We start from the raw sequence: 24186 nt of genomic DNA on the forward strand, positions 1-24186 counted from the left end.
TCTATGGATGGATAGCTTTCCTTATTAAAAAAACACAGTGGGAAGCACAGTAGGGGAACCTACTAAAACAAGGCTTTGTAATAATTTCCTTGAAAGAAATTTCCCAAGATAGCAACTTGAAAAGCTTTTAATCTTATGACTAGCTATAGAGTGTGCTTTGTATTAGGTGGTATTTAAAAATTCCATTAGTTTGCAACAGACCTGGTATAGTTTCCCAAACTCTTCTCTCTGGATCTTTATTTGTTCCTTATAAAATATTTTTGTTATCCACACTCATTAAAATGCATACATACTTGAGAGTCTGAATTTCTTTAATAAATTTTCTCAATGACATATTAACTATTTTCATTTTGGATGAAAAATTTGACTTGGAAACTGCCATAATTGAGTCACTGGACAAAATGATAAACTTTTATGGCTGCATTTTCTGCTTCATTCATTTAATGTCTCACATGTTTCAGCAGGTGAATCCTGAAGGCAATGTGGCATTCGTTTTATTCTTATAAACTGAATGGAAGATAGACTCGAGTGCTGTAAACTTATCTCACTCCAGAATATTCATTCCTAATGGTTGAAAATGAATATTTCAAATGCCAATTTTGAATGTTTGTTCATGATTTCAAATAGTAGTTTCTAATTTATTGTGGATTTTTTGTTTTACCTAAAAGGAGTCTACTTGTATTTGAAAAATAATTCATTTATTTTGAACTTGAAAGTATCTGTTTACATCCTCCATTAAATATATTGGAACAATCAAGACCTTGAAATAAATCTGTCAAAAGGTTTTTTGATTTGTAACCCATTGATAGAGCATGGCTGAGCAACTTGTGGGTAGTTAATATTCCTTAAGCAGATCTCTAGCAATGAGAGCCAGGATTTTTAATATCATGAATATATTTACATACTATGTACCTTTAGATAAATGTTAAGGATTTGATTAGAATAGACAGATAGTGGAAACATATTTTGGAGTGAGTAAGCCACAGTCTCAGAGACTTTGAATCCAAAAAGACACATAAAATTTTATATTAAAATAGTTATTCTATTATTGTAAACTTTTATTAAATTTTTTAATTGAATTTATTGGGATAAACTGAAACCTGTATAATTTTATTAATCTACTAGAGGCACAGTGCATGAAATGCATGCACGGGTAGGGCCCCTAGGCCTGGTTGGCAATCAGGGGTGATGGGGGCCTTCCCGCTGCCTGCCAGAGCCTTCCTTCCACGGCTGCCGGCTGCCAGCTGCTGGCTGGGGCCTTCCTTCATTCCACGCCGCCCCCTGGTGTTCAGCACACATCACAGCGAGCAATTGAACTTCTGGTCTCCTGGTCAAACTCCTGGGAGGACAATTTACACATTAGGCTTTTATATATATATAGATTTTTATTTATTAATTGTGGATTTACTTAAATGAACAAACACCAAAAGATACACCCTGATATTTACATGATTTTTTCAGAAACTTATAAAGATAGAACTTTAATAAATATAACTTGACTAAGAAGTAGTAGATAGCATGATGCTTTCTTCCAATTTTGACTTATAGATATCTTTTTAAAAAAATATATTTTATTGATTTTTTACAGAGAGAAAGGGAGAGAGATAGAGAGTTAGAAACATCGATGAGAGAGAAACATCGATCAGCTGCCTCTTGCACACCCCCTACTGGGGATGTTCCCGCAACCAAGGTACATGCCCTTGACCGGAACCAAACCTGGGACCCTTGAGTCCGCAGGCTGATGCTCTATCCACTGAGCCAAACCAGCTAGGGCGACTTATAGATATCTTATTTTTATGTAGCCATTAGTAGCAACACATTAAATTTAATTCCCATTTGGGTATTCATATAAAAAATACACACAGAAAAACTTTATTGCTTACGACAGTGGTTTTTACCTTCTTGCTTAGTGATGTAATTATAATCAGGAGGTTTTTTGTGTTTTCCTCATAAAGAGGTGCCAAAACATTTCATAAATATAAACCCGAAAGGAAAAACAGTGAAAAAAAATTGCTTACATGCTGTCATGATTTTAACATACATTTTTTATGTTAGTACTAATTCTGTAATTGGTATATACCAGAAATTTTTAATTAAATTTCTTTCTTTTAGAGTAACTTTGTAAAATTCAGTTGTCTTGTTTTGGTTTTTCTTTTAGTGTATTGATCATCTTCCTAGTGAATTGAATCTGAAAGTAAATTTACTTACTCTAAGAAAAATTGTCTAAATTAACAGGATTATATTTTGTGTCTGAACTCTGAATTTTACCTATTTGATTTATTATTATTTTTTTTTTTTAGTGTTCTGAAATTGTATTAGAAAAATATTTCTTTTTTTACTCTGAGTATGTTCATTAATGTCAGGAATAAATACTATTTCTACATTAATGTAGAAGGATTCAGATCTGCCATTTCAAAACAATATTTAATTGCACTTTAAATTGTCAATGTTATTGAAAAATATATTAAATTATTTCAAGTAATTTTGGCGTAGTGTTGAATAATTCTGAACTCTAAAATAAAATAGTAAAATTAGCTAATGAGATGATTATTTGATGAGATACTTTATTATAAAGCTCATACAACTTACCATTTTAGTAGTTTTATTTACTGTAAACTCAAAATCTATATATACCTCTGTAGTTACAGATTTCAGACTAAAATATATCCATTGTTTCTTTAAAAATACAAACATTTTTATTGAGTTTTACATTAAAAATATTATGCTCATAACGTAATGTAAAACAGTTTTCACATCATCACTATTGCACTATTGCAACTGTAACAAATGTATTTTGTATCTCTTATAATATCATGCAAAGATAGAGTATTATAAATATGGAATATTGTCACAGGTATAGAGCACATATACATTTCTAAAACATCAATATGGCTGTGAAGGGAAAAGTACATTTCAACTTACATTAATGCATATGCTACAAAAAACAATTAGATCTAATATTATTTGTTTTATATATTTTGTGGGGGGATTAAAGAATTCCTGCAGAGAAACAATTAATATATTTTTAACTAAAGTTTTACTTTTGTAATCTATCCAGTGCTTTGAGTTCTGTCATTGATCTATGATTTATGTGATTTAAACCACCTCTTGGCTGTAACACTGGTTTCTGTCCAAGATGCTGAGTTGAATACTAATTACAAGATTAAATTTATGCTGTTGGTCTAAGCAGCTGAATGAGTTCTCCATGAAGGACTGCCTCCTTTCTCCAATGCTGCCATAGTTAAACCTTAGGGAAATATTTGTCAGAGAAAAGGATAAGTGGAGAAAAAAATGAATCACATAAGAATGTCTTATTCTGTATGTTTTAGTGTATTAAATAATTATTTTTAAATCACACAAATGTAGTCATGAATGAATATGTGGTTGTTCAGACACAAGACATCATGTGTATTTATTGATTCTCTGTGTGTGTGTGTGTGTATGTGTGTGTGTTTCCATGTCTAGGAACATAGAATAAACATTCAAATTAATTCCAATGGCTTTATTTGAAACCCAAGGTAAATTAATAGCTAAGATCCATTCTGGATAGTGACAAAACTTCTATTCTTTAACAGTACTCCAAAATTCTAAACAGAAACCAATATTGGGCCATAGATAACTAATTATTCCACTAGAGGGGAGAGTGAATTTGTTAAGGAGGGTAATTTACAACAAGTAGTTAACTGACTAAATTTTTGTCCAGAGCAGCGATACTCAACTAGGAGTGATATTGTCCTCCAGGGGACATTTGCCAATGTCTAGATATGTTTTTGGTTAAAACAACTGGGAGAGCAAGTTGTTATTTGATATCAAGTGGGTCAGGGCCACTGATGATGCTTAACATTTACAATGTACAACACAACTCCCCACAACAAATAATTATCTCACCCATATGACAATAGTGATATTGTTGAAAAACCTTTGCTAGAAGTACAATGCACTTGCCAGCTACAGGTATATATATAAATCATATGCATATATATATATATATATATATATATATATATATATATATATAAATCATATGAAAATAATAATAATTATAATTGTTCACTTCCAAATAAAAATCACTCTAAATAACTGGGCCAAATAAATGGTAGGCTTGGCATGGCAGGATGTAGCTGTGGCAATCATACAAGAATGCAAAACTAAAAACACTACTATTTTAAATGTGATTTTTTTCAAATTCAGTGAGGCCTATGAATTCAGTTTGCTTTGGTTTTAAGGAGATGGTTTATTTTCATATATATATAATAATAAAGGCATAATATGATAATTAGAACAGACATCCTTCTGGACGACCTTCCCAATGAAGCCAGGGCTGTGAGGGAAGCCTGGGTCAATCCATGAACACGGTATATTCTTCTGTTTGTTTATGTCTTCCTCTATCTCTTTCTTCAACGTCCTGTAGTTTTCCGAGTACAGGTCTTTTACCTCCTTAGTTAAGTTTATTCCTAGGTATCTTAATTTTTTGTTGCAATGGGAAATGGCATTGTGTTTTTCTGTTTGTTTGTTGTGTGTGTGTGTGTGTGTGTGTGTGTGTGTGTGTGTGTGTTTAGTTTCTCTTTCTGTGAGTTCATTATTGGTGTAGAGGCTGAGAGACATATGACAACATGCTCAAAGTCACTAATAATTTGAGAAATGCAAATCAAAATGACAATGAGCTACCATCTCACCCTTGTCAGAATGGCTATCATCAACAAATCAACAAATGACAAACGACAAGTGCTGGATAAGATGCAGAGAAAAGGGGACCTTCTTGCACTGCTGGTGGGAATGCAGACTTGTGCAGCCACTGTGGAAAACGGTATGGCATTTCCTCAAACAACAAAAACAAAAAAAATGGAACTCCCATTTGACCCATTAATCCTACTTTTAAGAATATATCCCAAGAAAACAGAAACACCAATCAGAAAGGATATATGCATCCCTTTGTTCATAGCAGCACGATTTACAATAGCTAAGATTTCAAAACAGCCTAAGTTCCCATCAGCAGATGAGTGGATTAAAAAACGATGGTACATCTACACAATGAAATCCTATGCTGCTGTAAAAAAGAAGGGATTTTTACCATTTGCAACGGCATGGATGGATCTGGAGAGCATTATGCTAAATGAAATAAGCCAGTCAGAGAAAGATAAACAGCACATGATCTCACTCATTCGTGCAATACAATGAACATAATAAAATGATGAACAAAAATAGATACAGAGACAAAGAAGCATGGAACAGATTGTCAAACTTCAGTGGGAAGATGGGAGAGGGTTGGGAGGGGTTAAGAGATCAACCAAATGACTTGTATGCATACATATAAGCATAACCAAGGGACATAGACCCTAGGAGGGTGAGGGCATGTGCCATGTTGGTGGGGGAGATCAGGGAGAGGTCAATAGAGAAAAAAGGAGACATGTGTTCTACTATTTGTAATCCTTTAAACAATAAAAAATGGAAAAAAAACAGTGTTATACTTTTCAATTTCTTTGAGTAAAATAATATTTACTCCATTTGATTTTATATTTTCATTCATCTAAAGTTTCATCACTTCCATATTTTTAAGAACCTGAACACTGTATTATTTTAGTTTTCTGCATTGCAAGTTTTAAGTTTAAATCTTCAAATTTTGTTTCTGGTTGAAAAGAAAATATGGAAATTTTGAACTTTTTTTTTTAGTTTAATGCAGGGTCCAATATAAAGCCATTGTCCCCAAAATATTGATTATACTCTTATTAGATTTTCACCAATGTGCTAGATAATGCACAGAATTATAAAAATAAAGACTAAACGATTGATTCACTTATTGAATAAATATTTATCAAGCACTTACTATATGCAAGGACTGTGCTTACAAAAATAGTTACTATAGTTCATTCATAAAACATAAATGTTATTGTTATTGGCTATGAAACATACATTAATCAAAGAATCACACAAGTCACTGTAAAATTCCAGTAGCAGGAGGTTCATATTGTAATAAAAGTATATGAGTGGGTTTTGACCTGGATTTGAGTATAAAGGATGTATTGTTTGAGATGGGATCTGAGGGATGAATAGGTGCTAAAGAGTTGAAGAGAAAAGGTTAATAATGTTAAAGAGGTAAGGTTATTAATATAGGGAGAGTAAGAGTTTGTAGGAGGAGGAAATATGACGTTTTTTAGGAATTAATATCTTGTGTGAAGGGAGTGAAGAGATTGCAAAGAAGACATGGGAGATGAGGTAATAGAGGGAAACATGGATCAGTTCACACAGGTATAAAGAGTCCTTTAATTGGTTTTAAGCAAGAATTGGTGAAGTGACAATATATTTTTTAGACATATTACTATAGCTTATGTGTAGAGAATTGAGGGGAGAAAGACAGAATCAAAGCAGAAAGACAAATTAAGATACTACTGGGGTGGGCCGTGTAAGAGATGACGGCATATTTTTGTTTTTAAATTATATTTGATGAATAATATTGCATTAGTTTCAGGTGTACAACATAGTAATTCAACACTTAACTTACAAAGTAATCCCCACATTGATTCTACTAACCATCTGTCATTGTACATACTGACAATAATATTGATTATATTCCCTGTGATATGATATAGGTATGATATAATACATCCCTATTACTAATCTTATAACTGGAAGATTGTACTTCCTACTAGTAATCCCCTTCCCCCTTTCTATCTATTTCCCTAACCTCTGCCCTTTGACAACCATCAGTTTGTTCTCTATATTTATGAGTTTGTACCTTGATGGAGTTCCTGCATGTGGAATCAAGATGGAAGGGGATCACGACAAATGGCACTCTTTAGTGCCTCATACACCAGAGAGGTTTCCTGCAGTTCTCCTCCCATTTGATAGATGATCTAGGGTTAGTAAATGGATTTCCTTCCCATATTGTTTGTTTTTTTGTGGGTTATTTTGTGTGTGTGTTTTTCTGTGACCCAGATCAGGAGTGATCCCTCAGTGCTGCTCTTATTGAAAGTCAGTGCATTGAGGGTGGGATTTTCATCTCTCTCTCTCTCTCTCTCTCTCTCTCTCTCTCTCTCTCTCTCTCTATCAAAAACTCCCATACTCGTTTCTGTGTGGTCTCTCTCTCATTTGCTGTGTAGAATGTGTTCAGAAGAAGTTTCTCTATCTATTGGTGTAGCTTTGACGTGTTTGTGGAAGGACGTGAGTTCAGGATCTTTCTATACTGCCACCATGGACCTCTAATGATGATGGCAGTTTTAATCATAGTTTTGGCAGTGGTGGAGGGAAGCTCACACTTCAGAGCTATATATAGGAGGTAAAGTTTCAAATTTTGAAAGTAAAAATCTAGTTCCTAAACTGGGGAATACTGGAAGACTTGGCAACTTTCTTTTAATGAGTGGGGTGGGCAGGGAGTAAGTTAGATTTCAGATATATATGCTTTAGAGTTATTTAGTGCTTTTGAGAACCATTGAGGAAGATGATATATATATACACAGCATACTCATTAACATGCAAACCCAAACAATCCATAATAGTGATATGCTAGTAGATAGTTCAGCCATTAGGCACAATGAGAGTTTTATTAGAAGAATGGCAAGTTCTATTACCCCTTCCATAAATACACGGATTTGGGCTTCATAGTGATGGTGGTGGAGTAACTCTATTTTAGATGTTGCTCATTTATATGGAAATAATTCAAAAAGAGATAAGAACCCACCCATACCTGAAGTTAAGTCAGTTCCCCAGGCTATCTATTGATGCCTGTAATATAGAATGAAAGAGTGGGAATTACATATTTAAGGCCAGTTACACTGACTGAACTCTTGACATTGATCACTTATAAACTCACATTTGTTTTCTACTAGCAAGTTGTAAGATGACTGGAGGAATTAGAATAAACATATAATATCCCAGGTAGCAGGGTGTCAGCAAACATTCAACCAGAAGTAAATCTTGATTGCCCTCTGTGGGAACCACAGTCAGATAAGTGCATCCCAAATCTAACAGTAAACATCCCTGGGCAGCTCTAACGCAATTTCTCCCATTTGGAGGTTATCTTTCAAAAATGTAATATTGTTAATGAAACTAAACCTAGAAGATGATGGTAGAAATAAAAAAAAGAATGAATCATTGTTATATCTATATCTATATCATCTATCTCTCTCTCTGAGGAGTATGTAAATTATTTTTATTGTTGCACTAGGTTATGGTTCTTTAACTTTGAATAAAATTCTTGAAGGTAATAAAATGTCAAAACAGGCATGACTGGATACTACTTTGAGATAATTATGTGTTCCCCTCTGCCATCATCTTCTTTACCTTTTGGTATTCTATTTCATTGTTTCTGGGGCAGTATGTGGCATGGAGTTACCTGTGAGAATTTCTAACTTTGTTTTTATAATTCAAACACGTAAGAAAATGTAAAGTTTGCAAAAATATTTTAGAGAGATTCTTGACACATCCCATACATCAAATCCCATCCATAAACTAAGTCCATTGGCTCTATCTTCAAAATACAACAAGAATCACACTACTGCCCTAACCGGGTTGGCTCAGTGGATAGAGCGTCGGCCTGCAGACTGAAGGGTCCCAGGTTCAATTCCGGTCAAGGGCATGTACCTTGGTTGCAGATACATCCCCAGTAGGGGGTGTGCAAGAGGCAGCTGATCGATGTTTCTCTCTCATCAATGTTTCTAACTCTCTATCCCTCTCTCTTCCTCTCTGTAATATAATATATAAAAAAAGAATCGCAATACTTTCACCTCTTATTCTGCTACAACTCTGGCCTGAGCCATCATAATCTCCACCTTGGATGACTAAAATAAACTCTTAATTAATCTATCCCCCCCATCAATAATGTATTTAAAAAAAATACACAGAGTGATACTTTAAAATGTAAATTATATTGTTACTCTCCCCTAGCTTCCTAGTCGAGAGGTTCTTAATTGCATTTGTATCATGAACCCCTTTGGTAGTCTGGTGAAACCTCTAGATCTCTTCTCCGAATATTTAAAAATACATAAAATTTTTAAAAAGAAAACAAAGTAAATGACTTACTCAGAAATACATAGCAAAAGTATAGTTAAAAAGCAAATTTATTACTGAATAACATATGTGCTTATTAATGCAGTAAATAACAAGATCTAAGGGCAGGTCCGATAACTACCAAAATTTCAAAATTTTAATAAGAATGAATGACATTTTAATATATCTGCAATAACTATAATATGACATAAATCTGTCTTTGGAAAAAGAGAGAAAAAATGATGGTTGAGTAGGCAGACCTGTCATGCACCTCCGTCCAGGACCAGACTGGAAATACACCTAAATTGGAGTTATTAGTGCTTTTGAGAACCCTTGAGGAATGTGAGATATACAGCACACTTCTTAAAGTGCAAACCCAAACAACCCATGATAGTGACATGCTAGTAGATATCTCAGCATGCTATTTCTTTAATATTCTTTGAAATAAAATTACTTTATTATATATTCTGGATTTTTATTAATTTAAAAAAAATGTTTAAATGATTTTCAATTACAGTTTACATTCAATATTATATTGTACTAGTTTCAGGTGTATGGCATAGTATTCTAAATCTATGAGGTCCAGCTGAGGAGGCTTATATCAAGGAAGGAAGAAAACACCTGGACACCTAAAGGACGGACTAGGTCGTTAGAGGAGCTGACCCAGCTTACAGTGGTGGCATGTTTGCAGGCCAAGAGTGAGGAGGGAGACCCTAGCCACAGGAGGGTCTGTTCCCTCAGAAGATAGAGGCCTGGAACCCAGGCTGGGCTCCATAGCCTTGAGCACAAGAGCCAAGACCCATTGCCCATGTAATATCCAGCCATTAAAGGTGGCAGGGCTTCTGGCCCAGAAGGAGTCTGGAGCCAGTAGACCACAGCCAGTCATAGACAAAGCACAGTTTCAGTTTTCTTTCTTTTTTTTTGTTTGTTTTTTGTTTATTTATTTGTTTAAAACCCAGAGCACAGAAATTTTCATTTGCAGCTACTCATCCAAGGATTTGGTGCAGGAAGGGAGGCATGGACTCCACTGGAGATGCCTAAGGAGAGGAGGGGTGGCAAGCATTGGAGGAATACATGGAAGAGAAGCAGCCATAAGTATTTGGTCATAGCCCGCCCCCCCGCCCCCTGCCCGCCAAACTGAAACTGCCATTTTTCTCTGAGAATAGCTAGCTTCTCCCAGTAGCCACAGGGCAAGAAAAAGAAAAAAAAAAAAAAAAAACCTCCCTGTAGGTGATACAGCCAGCTCCACCCTTGGGAGATCTAAATGTCACATGCTAAAATTTTAACTTTTCAGAGGAAACAAGAGAAGCCAAGCCTAGAGGTTTTAAAAGTCTTAGCAGCCTCAGTGAGGAAGGGACTGTCTACCCCACTGTCCTAGGAATCATACTGGTACTTTCCCCACAAAGGAGAGCTGATAGAAACTCCATATTTCAAGCAGACCGCACTGATCTCCATAAAAGGATCTCTGTCCAGCTGAGGGCAGAGTAATATTTTGGGCCACTCACAGAGGAGAAGATCTGGGACAGGGAAACACACACACTACATCCCCTAAAAGCTAAACAGCACCTCTACCACCTTAAGCTCTTTCAGAAATAGACTTTTGAGTGATTAAGATTGACAGCTGCCTAGCAGACAAAGGCAGGAAGAGGAAGAGTCTGGGGAACCAGGGTAAGTTTGCTGACCCAGCCCTGGGCCTCATGCTGCTAACAAACCTGCTTTAGAGGGGAGATTGGCCCCTCCTGCTTGCAGCAAAGTCCTGTGGAGACAGACACAAACAGTGTATTAAGTTGAGCTTCAAGTAGGTTGCTGAAAGCCAAAGAAAAGTTCCTGACAGTGGTTAGAACCTAAGTACTTAAATGGAAGCTCTGAATTGGCAGACATAACTGAAGAATGGGATCCAAAGCCAGATCCCTCAGAGCACAAAACTCAGCTGAGAAGATTAAAAATGGTGGGGGAGTAAGTGGATGCTGCTTGGACATGCTCCCAGGACCAAACTGGAATTACAACAAAATACAGGAAACCTTCCTGAATGATCAAAGGAAGACTTACTGGAAAGAACCCTGATAACCGAGGACAGAATGTGGAGACCACATAGACTGGTAGGAGGGGTGAAGGTGTGAAAGGGCTGGCCAGGCTCCCACAGACAGCACCTGAAGTTCCAGAGAGATATCTCAGCTATGAGGGGTTTCCACTGAGAACTCTGGGATCTAATCACCAAGAGCCCTCCACCCCCAGCAGAGAGCACCAGAATTGAGAAGGGAACCCACAAAACATCTGGCTGTGAAAAGCAGTGGGGCTGCTGTCTGCCAACTAGAGATAGCTGGAAATTCAGGCACCCTCTTAAAGGGCCAATGCACAAAATTCCCTCAGGAGCCACTCAACTCATGCTCAGGCAGAAGGAGGGCAGAGTGGACTGGAGCTGTGTGAGCAGAAACCAAGAGTGGGGGCTTAGGGGTTAGAGCTCAGAAGGCAGATACCCTGGTTTCCTCTACCAAGTCATTACTTCACTATGCAAAGGTCATCTTTCTCATGCAGGCATTAGCTACACAGGCAACCTTGCCTGGGGGGAATACAGTTGACCCACCTTTGGAAAACACCTTGCCCCACAGTGCAGGGTTTCTGAGGCCCAATAAGAGACTGAAAATAACAATTAGCCTCCAGGCAGAAGCAATTGCCCCACCATGTTTTTTAAAAAAACAGCAACACAAAACTCTCATGAGATCGAAGATGGCTGCCGACAGGAAGGCAGGCTGCAAGATAGTGTGTGAGTGAGAGAATGAAAAGAGAGTGTGTGGACATACAGGGAGTGTATATTTGTGAGGGACAGCTATATTCCAAGGGACTGTTTGGGACTGCCAGACCGGGCTCCCCTGACCGGGCAGCCTCCACTGCTGCTGAAATCTCTCCCAGAGTGACTGGCTCTGCCTCAGAGAGTGCGTCATCTTAAAGAGGAGAGTGGCTGTGATCGGAAGCCTAGCCTTACCTTCAACCAGGAAGAATCGGATACCTCCCAGGACCCTACAACCACAATACCCAGGGACCAGCTGTGAACCCACAAACACAAGACCTCAGCAGTGCTCTGCACCTTCTCATGGAATGGTCAGATTTTGCACAGAAAAAGGTGAGGTCTGCGATCCAGGGAGAAACGTGCACAGCGGGATCTAGAGGTTCAGAGGAAGTCTGCGCCCCACAAAATCCTTGGCCGTTGGGGCCAGCATAGTCCACGAATGTGGAAGGGGGTCCACAGGTCTGCTGACAGAAGGGAACTCTAGAAATCAACCCATAGCTGGGCTGGGCACAAAAGGCAGCCTGAAGTTTTACCAGTAAACCAGTTGCACTGTGCCAGGGGGAAAAGACGTTTTCTCTTGAAATACTTGCTTTTGATTACTAAGCCCAGTATATAAGATCACCCAATTAAACGCATTCTCAGACACTGCAGGCGAAAGTTGTTTTTGTGGAGCCTGGGGATCAGAGCAGGGAGAAATGATCAGAAAACCAGCTCTGGGGCAGTCCATAACCCCAAACCAGTATTAAGTGCAGAAGGTAAAAAAAAATTTAAATACTGGGTAGAAAGGACTTATAGCCCCAGATGTCAATACAGAAACACTGACACCCAGGGATTGAATCACAATATGACTATTGTGTAAATACAACCACAAGCAGGCTGAGAAACAAAGAAATACTGCCTGCTTGAAACTGGATTGTGGCTTATGACACAGAGGAACTGTGGAAGGCAGGGAACTTCAATAATGTCCTGACTACCTGAGAGGAAACAGGCATGCCAAAAAGAACAGTAGAGGAAGTGAATGAACTTTACTACTGCACATTTTTATTTTTTCTCTTTTACTTAAGAAACTAATTTTTTTCTTTTTTTCTCACTTGATTTTATCGTTTTAATTATATATTTTTTAAATATATTTTTTATTGATTTTCTACAGAGAGGAAGGGAGAGGGATAGAGAGCTAGAAACATTGATGAGAGAGAAACATTGATCAGCTGCCTTCTGAACACCTCCTATTGGGGATGTGCCCGCAACCAAGGTAGATGCCTTTGACTGGAATCAAACCTGGGACCTCTCAGTCCGCAGGTCGACGCTCTATCCACTGAGCCAAACCAGTCAGGGCTTTAATTATATTTTTATTTTTAATCAGTATTATTACTATCATTATTTTACCTTTTTTAAAAGTTTCATTTTATTTTCTCTTTAATTTATTTTATTTTGGGATTAGTGTTCTACGTTCTATTTTCATTTTTCCTTTAGCATCATTTTACTCTATCTCAACTTTACCTTTATTTCAACACTTTCTTACTCACTTTTCCTCTTTTGTTGTCCTATTTCTCTTACCCTATTCCTGCTTCAGATTTTCCCTATTCCTTCTTTTTACCCTGTTAAAAATACATCCTACTTATATATCTAATTTCTGATCCCCTGCTCCAAGTTCATACGCACTTTTCTCTTTTATCACTATCCAAATATTTTTCTCTCTTCCCTCTTTTTTGTTGTTTATTTATATTATTGTTGTATTTTGATTTGTTTTGCCCTTCTTTCTATCCTATTGTTGCTGTTAGTTTGATTGTTGAATAGATTGGATTTTTGTTTGTTTTTGTGATTTTTTTCTCTTTTTTTGCTTCTGTTTTTCCTCTCCTTGTTTGTTATTAGTTGTTGTTTATAGTTTGCATTCATATCTGGGTGTTAGTTGTTTGCAATTCATTTGGATTAGTTGTTGTTCTTTTGAGTTTTCTCCCCATATAAATAACTTTTCCCCCTTCATTTTTATTCTCTTTCCTTTCTCTCTTACTTTTTTTCCTTCATTCAATATCATTTTTGCACTATTTTTTTTTAAATCCCCTAATTCTCTTTTCTCTGGTGGCCACCTTTATTTGGGGTTATTAGTATTGCGAATACATTTGTGTTCAATGCCATGTGCACTATGCCTTGTTGTGTTATATTTTGTGCCTTTAAGTCAATGCAGGAGAGAGAGAGCTACATAACCAGACACCTGGAGAGGAGGGATCATGGGGAGACAAAAACCAGCCCACATATGAAAGAAAATGAGGCATCACCAGAAAAGGAAATAAATGAATTGGAGGCAAGCAAAATGTCAGAGAAAAAAATTCTGAGAAATGGTCATAAGGTCGCTGAAAAGAATGAAAGACAAATTCAACAATATGTGTAAGAACCAAGAGGAAATGAAGAAGAACCAAGAGGAAATGAAGAAGAACCAAGAAGAAATGAAAAATAACATCACTGCAATAAAGAACTGAATGGAAAGCATCAACAGTAGACTAGAAGAAGTGGAGGACTGTATCAGTGAGCTACAAGACAAGGTAGGAAAAAATATCAAGTAAGAGCAGCATCTAGGAAAAAAAAACAACACTTAAAAAACAAGAGGCGAGCCTAAGGGAACTTTGAGACAACACTAAACAAAACAACATCTGCATAATAGGGGTGTCAGAAGGAGAGGAAACTGAGAAAGGAATAGAAAACCTGTTTGAAGAAATAATGACAGAAAACATCCCTGATACAGGGAAGAAAAAAACTCACACAAGTCCAAGAAGCTCACAGAGTCCCAAACAAAATGAACCCCAAAAGATCGACACCAAGGCACATTATAATTAAATTGGCAAAAACCAGTGACAAAGTAAGAACCTTAAAAGCAGCCAGAGAGAAACAGAAAGTTACCTACAAAAGATTCCCCCATCAGACTGGCAACTGATTTCTCAACAGAAACACATCAGGCAAGAAGGGAATGGAATGAAATATAAAAGGTCATGCAAAGGAAGGGTATGAATCCAAGAATACTGTACCCAGCCAGGCTATCAATCAAAAGTGAGGGTGAAATCAGGAGCTTCACAGACAAAAAAGGACTAAGGGAGTTTATCACCACCAAACCAGCAATGCAAGAAATGCTAAAGGATCTGCTGTAAAAAGAAGAGATAGGAAGTGAAGAATGAGCACAGGCATAAAAAAATAAAAATGGCAACAAACAAGTACCTATCAATAATAAATTTCAATGTAAATTGGTTAAATGCCCCAATAAAAAGACATAGGGTAGCTGAGTGGATAAGAAAACATGACCCATTTATTTGCTGTCTATAGGAAACCCACCTCAGATCAAAGGACTCACACAGACTGATGGTGAAGGGATGGAGAAAGGTATTTCAGGCAAATGAAATGAAAAAAAGCTGGGGTATCAATAGTTATATCTGAAAAATTAGATTTCAAAGTGAAGGACGTAACAAGAGATAAGGAAGGCCAATTCATAATACTAAAGAGAGCAATCCAAAAAGAGGATATAACTCTGGTAAACATATACACACCCAAAACAGGAGCACCCAAATACATAAAAAAAACTTCTGGAGGATATCAAGGGAGAGATTGACAGCAATACAGTCATGGTAGGGGACTTTAATACCCCACTGACACCACTGGATAAATCCTCTGAACAAAAAATTAGCAAAAAAATATAAATCCTAAATGACACACTAGATCAGATGGAATTAATTGAAATCTTCAGAACATTTCACCCCAAAGCCACAGAATATACATTATTCTCAAGTGCACATGGGTCATTTTCAAAGATAGACCCTATATTGGAACACAGGCAAAGTCTCTTCAAATTCAAGAAGATTGAAATCATACCAAGCATCTTCTCAGATCACAGTGGCATAAAACTAGAAATCAACTACAATAAAAACAATAAAAAAAACCAAACACCTGGAGGCTAAATAACATGCTATTAAACAATGACTGAGTTACCAGAGAGATCAAAGAAGAACTAAAAAACATCATGGCAACAAATGACAATGAAAATACAACAATCCAAAATCTATGGGACACAGTAAAAGCAGTCTTGTGAGGGAAGTTCATAGCTCTACAGGCCTACTGCAGAAAAAAAAAAACAACAAGAAACAGTGGCAATAAATTTTCTAACCCTACAACTCAAAGAGTTAGAAAGAGAGCAACACGAAAAGCCCAGCATAAGCAGAAGGAAGGAAATAATAATGATCACAGTGGAGATAAATGACATAGAGACAAAAAAAATACAAAAGATCAACAAAACCAAGAGCTGGTTCTTTGAAAGGATAAACAAGATTGATGAACCTCTAGCCAGGTCACCAAGAAGCAAAGAGAGAGGACCCAAATAAGCAAAATCAGAAATGAAAGAGGTGAAGTAACAACTGATCCCACAGAAATACAAACAATTATGAAAAAATACTATGAACTACTCTATTCCAACGAAATAGACAACCTAGATGAAATGGACATATTCTTAGAAAAATACAAGCTCACAAAACTCAACCAAGAAGAATAAAAAAAAACCTGAATATGCCAATAACTACTGATGAAATCGAAACAGAGGTCAAAAATCTTCCATCAAACAAAAGCCCTGGACTGGATGGCTTTACAGGGGAGTTCTACCAAGCATTAAAAGAAGAACTAAAATCTATACTCCTCAGACTATTCTAAAAAATCCAAGAGGAAGGATCACTTCCAAGCTCTGTTTATGCGGCCAGTATAACCATAATTCTAAAACCAGATAAAGACACCACAAAGCAAGAGAATTACAGGCCAATATCCCTGATGAACATAGAGGCTAAAATCCTCAACAAAATATTAGCACATGAGACCCAGCAATATATTAAATGATCATATGCCATGACCAAGTAAGATTTATTCCAGGGATGCAAGACTGGTACAATATTGACAAATCAATAAACGTGATACATCAGATACATAAATTGAAAGACAAAATTCACATGATCATATCAAAAGATGCAGAAAAATCATTCAACAAAACCCAAGTTTGTTGAGAGTGATAAAATCTCTCAGCAAAGTGGGAATAGAGGGAGCATATCTCAACATGATAAAGGCCTTATATGAAAAACCTACAGCAAACATCATATTTAATGGGTACAAACTAATAATTTCCCCTAAGAACAAGAACAAGACAGGGATTTCCCTGCCCAATATCCAAAATATCAAAGGAATTCATATAACTTAACACTAGGAAGACTAACAATCCAATTAAAATATGGGCAAAGGACCTAAATATACACTTCACCAAAGAGGATATACAGATCGCCAAGAGACATATGAAAAAATACTCAAAGTCACTGATAACCAGAGAGATGCAAATTAAAAAGACAATGAGTTATCACCTTACACCTATCAAAATGGCTATGATCAACAAATCAACAAAGGACAAGTGTTGGGGAAGTTTTGGAGACAAGGGAACCCTAGTACACTGCTGATGGGAATACAGAGTGGTGCAACCGTTATGGAAAATAGTATAGAGTTTCCTGAAAAAATTAAATATGGAACTGCCATTTGACCCAGTGATCCACTTCTAGGAATATATCTTAATAACCCTGAAACATCAATCAGAAAGAAAGTATGCACCCCTATGTTCATAGCAGCACAATTTACAATAGCTAAGATCTGGAAACATCCCAAGTGTCCATCTGTAGGTGAGTGGATAAAAAAGTTGTGGCTTTTAAGTTGTATGAGTTCCTTCTATATTTTGGATATTAGCCCTTTATCAGATGTATCCTTGCCAAATATGTTCTCCCATACAGCAGGCTTCTTTTTCATTTTGTTGTGGCTTATTTATACCATGGAATACTATGCAGCAATAAAAAAGAAGACTCTTGTACCCTTTGAGACTGCATGGAGGGGCATGAAGAGTATCATACTAAGTGAAATGAGTCAGACAAAGAAAGAAAAGTATGACATAATCTCACTCATACATGGAATCTATGTAATAAAATAAAGTGATTAACAGAGTAGTTCCAGAGATTTGGAAGCATGGAACAGAGTGCGGAATTTCAGAGGGAAGGCAGGGGTGGGTAGGTGGGAGGTAATCAACCAAAGACCTTGTATGCATATATGCATAACACATGGACACAGACAGTGGGATGCTGAAGGACTAGGGTGGGCTCTGAGAGTGGGCTAGTGGTGGTCAATGGGTGAAAAACAGGAACATATGCAATACTTTCAACAATAAAGAATTATGAAAAAAAAAAAAAAACTCAACTGAAATGAACACCACTTCACTTTTTTAAAAAAAAACTTTTTTCTCCCTTCTATCTTCACTTTTCTTTTTTTTAAAATTTATTCTCTTTCTTATTTTCCTTTTTAAATTTATCTTCTTTTTCTATCTGCTGTATTGCTTTCTTATTATTGTCATCTCTGTGTTTCATTCATATACCCAATTTTTTTCTTCCTTTTTCCTACTAATTTTTTTTTCTTCTGCTTTCTCATCTTTTTTTTTTCTTTTTCTTATTTTAGGTCTATCTGCTTTCTCATCTATTCTCTGTTGCAATTTTTTCTTGTCTTTTCACTTTTTTCTTCCTCTTTATTTTAAACCATTGTACTTCCCCTATTCTTCTAATTTTTTATTCTTATTTCCTTATTTCTGCTCTGTATCTACACATCCCACCCCCCTTTTTTGTTGTTGTTTTTTTTTTGTACTTTTTTGTTTGTTTGTTTTTTCCTAGTGTTTTTTAAATTTGTTTTTTTTTTCCTATAAATCTTGCTCTCTTTTCTATTTCCTAATCCTCTCAGATGATTGCTTTTGTTGGTGCTGTAGGATTCTTGTGTATATTTTGGTTTTGTTTCTTCTGTTTTGTGTTTTGTTGTGTTGTTTTTTGTCCTGTTTGGTCAGCACCTCCACAACAACTTGCACAACGTGATCTGGGGTGAGCAACATAGTCATCCAGCCTGAAAGGAGACTCCATCCACTAACAGAACAATAACATAACATTCAAGACCCAACTACAATAGGAGAACACAATTAACTCAAGTAAGGGGATTTTAGAGCACCCAGCTCAGGAGATTTAAGAGAATGCACCACTGGGTCACACAAAACACCCAACTATATATGACCACCCCACAAATTGCAGGAGGCTTTAAAGTTTGATCTAATACATAGAAACAAATAAAAAGGGATGCCAAAAATGGGGAGACAAATAAAAAACCTGCAAATGAAATAAAAGGGGGGGGGATTGCCATAAAATGAACTAAATGAAATGGAGGTAAACAATTTATCAAATAAAAAATTCAGAGTAATGGTAATAAGGATGCTCAACCAATTCCGTGAGAACTACCAGCAACTTAATGAGAATTATAAGGCTCTTAATGAGAGCTACACCAACATGAGGTCATCATTGCTCTAATTCCAAAACCAGATAAAGACACTACAAAGAGAGTTACAGGCCAATATCCCTGATGAACATGGATGCTAATATCCTCAACAAAATATTAGCAAATTGAATCCAGTAATATATTAAAAAGAAAATCAATCATAACCAAGTGGGATTTATTCCAGGGATGCAAGGCTGGTACAATGTTTGCAAATCAATAAATGTTATACATCACATAAACAAATAGGAAGACAAAAATCACATGATCATATCAATTAATGTATAAAACGCATTTGAAAAAATCCAGCACTTTTTAAGAAAAACTCTCAGCAAAGTGGTAATAGAGTGATCACACCTCAGCATAATAAAGGCCATATATGACAAACCTACAGCCAACATCAAACTCAATGGGCAAAAGATAAAACCATATCCCCTAAAAAAAAAGAACAACACAAGGATGTCTTCTCTCAACATTCTTATTCAACATAGTACTGGAAGTCCTTGCCATAGTGATCAGACTTGAGGTAAAAAATAAAAGGCATCCAAATTGGAAAGGAGGAAGTAAATCTGTCATTTGCATAAGACATGATATTGTACATAGGAAACCCTAAAGACACCATCAAAAGACTACTAGATTTAATAACTGTCTTTAGCAATGTAGCAGGATACAAAATTAACATCCAGAAATTGATAGCATTTTTATAGACCAATAATGAACTCTCAGAAAGAGAAATAACAACAAAAAACAATCCCTTTTATTATTGCGACAAAAAATTCAGATACTTAGGAATAAACTTATCCAAGGAGGTAAAAGACTTGTACTCAAAAATCTACAGGACATTGGAAAAAGAAATAGAGGAAGATATACACAAGTGGGAGGATATACAGTGGTCATGGATTGGTTGAGTCAACATCATTAAAATGTCCATACTACCCAAGGCAATCTACAGATTCCATGCAATCCTTATTAAAATACCAACTGCATATTTCACAGATCTAGAACATACACTACAATCATTTATATGGAACCAAAAGAGACCCTGAATAGCCACAGCAATCTTGAGAAAGAAGAACAAAGTTGGAGGGCTCACAACACCAGATATCAAGTTATACTACAAAGCCACTGTACTCAAAATGCCCTAGTACTGATATAAGAACAGGCATTTAAATCAATGGAACAGAATAGATAACTCAGAAATCAACCCAAGCCATTATGTTCAATTAATATTTGAGGCAAGAGCACACAATGGAGTAAAGGAAGTTTCTTCAATAAATGTTGTTGGGAAAATTGTACAGGTACATGCAAAAAAATATGAAATGAGCCACCCTTTTACACAATAGGCAAAAATAAACTCAAAATGGATAAAATATTTAAATATAAACCATAAACATCTTAGAAGTAAATATACGCAGCGTAATATCAGACATCTCATGGATACACCTCCTAGGGCAAGAAAAAAAAAAGATAAAGTTAAAAAAATGGGCTACATCAAAATAAAAAGTTTCTGCATAACAAAAATAACCAACATCAAAATGAAAACAGAACCCAGCTTGTGGGAGAACATATTTTCTAATGTTATAGCCTATACAGGGATATATATATATATATATATATATATATATATATATATATATATATCTCATACAACTTAACAAAAGGAAGACAAACAACTCAATTATAAAATTGGCAAAGGACCTAAATAGTCACTTCTCCAAAGTGGGCATACAGAAGGCCAAGAGACATATGAAAAAATGCTCAAAGTCGCTAATCATCAGAGAGATGCAAATTAAAATGACAATGAGTTATCACCACACATCTGTCAGAATGGCTATCATCAATAAATAAATAAACAGCATGTGTTGGTAAGGATATGGGGAAAAGGGAACCCTAATACACTGCTGGTGGGAATGCAGACTGGTGCAGCTACTGTGGAAAACAGTATGGTGTTTCCTCAAAAAATAAAAAAATGAAACTCCCTTTGGACCCATTAATTCCACTTCTGGGAATATATCCTAAGAAAGCCTAAACACAAATCTGGAAGAATATATGCTATGTTCATAGCAGGACAACTTACAATAGCTAATATTTGGAAACAGCCAAAGTGCCCATCAGCAAATTAGTGAATAAAAAAGCTGTGGTATATTTACACAATGGAATACTACATGGAGGTAAAAAAGAAAGAACTCTTACCACTTGCAACAGCATGATTGGACCTGGAGAGTATTATGCTAAGCGAAATAAGCCAGTCAGAAATAAGTATCACATAATCTCACTCATTTGTGGAATCTGATGAACAAAATAAACGCATGAACAAAATAGATCCAGAGACATAGAAGCATGGAACAGGCCGATGAATTTCAGAGGGATGGTGAGGGGTGGGGGGAGTGGGGAGTTATGAACCTGGGAACTCATATGCACAGTCCATGGAGACAGATAATAGACTGGTGAACGCCTGGGAGGGGATGGTATGGGGTGGAAGGGATCAATGAGAAAAACAAACAAAGGGGATATTTGTAATACTTTTAACAATACAAATAAATTTAAAACACTGTCTTTGTTTTCTATTTGTGACAAAATTACAAGTAATATTAATAGTAATGTGGTTTGTTGCTACATTCATAATGGAAAGAAATGGCAAATTTTAGTTAGGCATTAATAAAAATAAAGATTTTTTTTTCCCCAGCTAGGTTTAGAGACCTGCATTCTATCCAAAGACTTTCACGGTCAAGAACCCCTGCACTTGTGTCCTCCCATCTCACACAGATTAAAGCAACATCCTTAGCGCTTATAAAGTCCTAATGATCAAGTCTCTTCTATATTCTTTTCAATTCATCTTTTCTTCAATCACTGAAATCTTGTCATAGTAGCCTCCTTCAACAAGCTAGGCCTGCCTCCTTAGAGTGTTTGCACTGGCTATTTCAGGTTGTCTTATTATTAAAGAGTCATAATGGCTCTTTATATATATTCTGCATACAAGACCTTTATATGGTATATATTTAGAAAAATATTTCTCCTGTAGCTTGTCTTTTCATATTCTTATCAGCCTCCTTTCAAATATAAAACATATTTAGGCATGGAAAAACTCAGAAAATGTACAATAGGATGGTTTTATTGGCATACACAACTCACATAGGGAAATTATTAGAGAAGAGGTTGAAAATGTAGTACTCCACCCTGCTCCTTGATTCCATTATATCTCTCTTAATTCCCTAATCCCAGTATTGGGATCAACCAGTCAATCTGTACATTAGATAAATGGAACCCATACTGTGAATGTCAGGTACTCCAATCTACAATGTTTATTATATATTAATGTTCAAGATACTATTAGCTGATGGAAATAATGCCCCCCTCCCAAACATCTATGATAGATTTTTGGGAGAGGCCTATGGTGGTTATTTAAATTAATTTTAGCATTAAAAATATATTTACTCAGTTTCATTTTAAGTATTCTCTGAAAATTTTAACAGACGGACTTTTACTTTACAGTGATACCTTGCATCCATCTAAGAGTTGAGAAGCCTATTTCTAATTTGCATAGTTTTACAGCAAAAAAACTGGAAACATTTAGAATAAAGGAATTTGAAAATTTACCAGGTTTCCTGGAGACGGGTCCTGTGTGACACCATTTTTTGGTTAAAATAAATTGCCATAATTTGAAACCTATTGATGTGAATATGTAAATCTAAATTCAGGTAGAAATTAATTTTTAGTTTTATGAAACAAAGAAAACTATCTCCAGCAGTGCTCTAATTGTTTTTTTTTTTGGAAGTATGGTTTCAGATCCGTCTTCATTAAGATAATTGGGAGCACCAGTCAAAAAAGTAAATTCTGAATCAAATTTTACATGGCAATACTAAGAAATCTGCATTGTTTGTATTTTCCTGGTATATTAATTGTCATCCCTTTATTTTTTGGTATCCAATGTAGTGTAGTATTGTTTTCATTTGACTCCTTATAAATAGTATATAGCTTGGTTAAAAAATCACAACCTGAGAATTAATGTGCACATTCAATGCATTCACAGTTTTATGATTGATGATGTATTGAAATTATTTCTTTCATCTTATATTCTCTTTTCTTTTTTTAACCCTCACCTGAGAATATTTTTCCATTGATTTTTAAGGAGAGTGGAAGAGAGAGGGAAATACTGATGTGAGAGAAACACATCTATGTAGTTTTAACTACATAAAAGCAATGTAACATTAAATAAGATATCATTTTACTTGATTTTAATTAATTTCATTTCAATGTGCTTAATACACAAAGATTTTGGAATGAAATCACTTATTTTAAAAAGAATTCAATGGACTCAGAACACTTTCTCTTTCATAATTAAAGCAGAGAATATAGATTTTCTTCTTAGAGTTCCTTTTGCCAATTGACAAGTGCACTTATTTTTACATATAAACTTTATTAAATGGGAGAAAGTCTACTCCTCATCTACTTTTCTCTCTTTGCTATAATGTTATGGTGCTTGTAAAAGTTACCATATTAGTGTAAAATTATAAATAGCAGTTTTGCTTGTTTTTTAAACAATAGCAGTAATAAAGAAATTTGTGGTAAGCTATGAGGAAGGTACATATTATGGCACTTTCTTTTCCAGTATCTTCCTTCATGCTTAAATGGGAGTTTCAAAACTTCATTTGAAAATTCCCACAACTGTGGATTTTCTGTAAGGAGGCTGTTCATTAAATATTGCTAAAATATCTGATAGAATATAACATTATTAGAGGCTAACTTTATAAAAAGGTCTGAAATTTGAAGAAACTAAAAATACTAGCAAAGCCATAAATTATATAGATCCTAGAAAAAGTAGAAAGAAAATATAAATAAGGTATTCCAAAATCAGTTACTTGCATTTTAACAAAAATTATCCTATGTATATATGATTCTCAGTAAAAAAAATAAATAAAATAAAATAGTAAAAATCTGTTTATCTAGTGGTAAGAGTGACCACATGGTTTTGTGTTCCTCTTCAGGATCATTCATTTTTTTAAGTCATTTAACAAAAAAATTTTATCTTTTTAATTTTTTTTATTGATTTCAGAGAGGAA

Source organism: Myotis nattereri (genome assembly GCF_964212035.1).
Source record: "Myotis nattereri genome assembly, chromosome: X".
Classification (NCBI taxonomy): domain Eukaryota; kingdom Metazoa; phylum Chordata; class Mammalia; order Chiroptera; family Vespertilionidae; genus Myotis; species Myotis nattereri.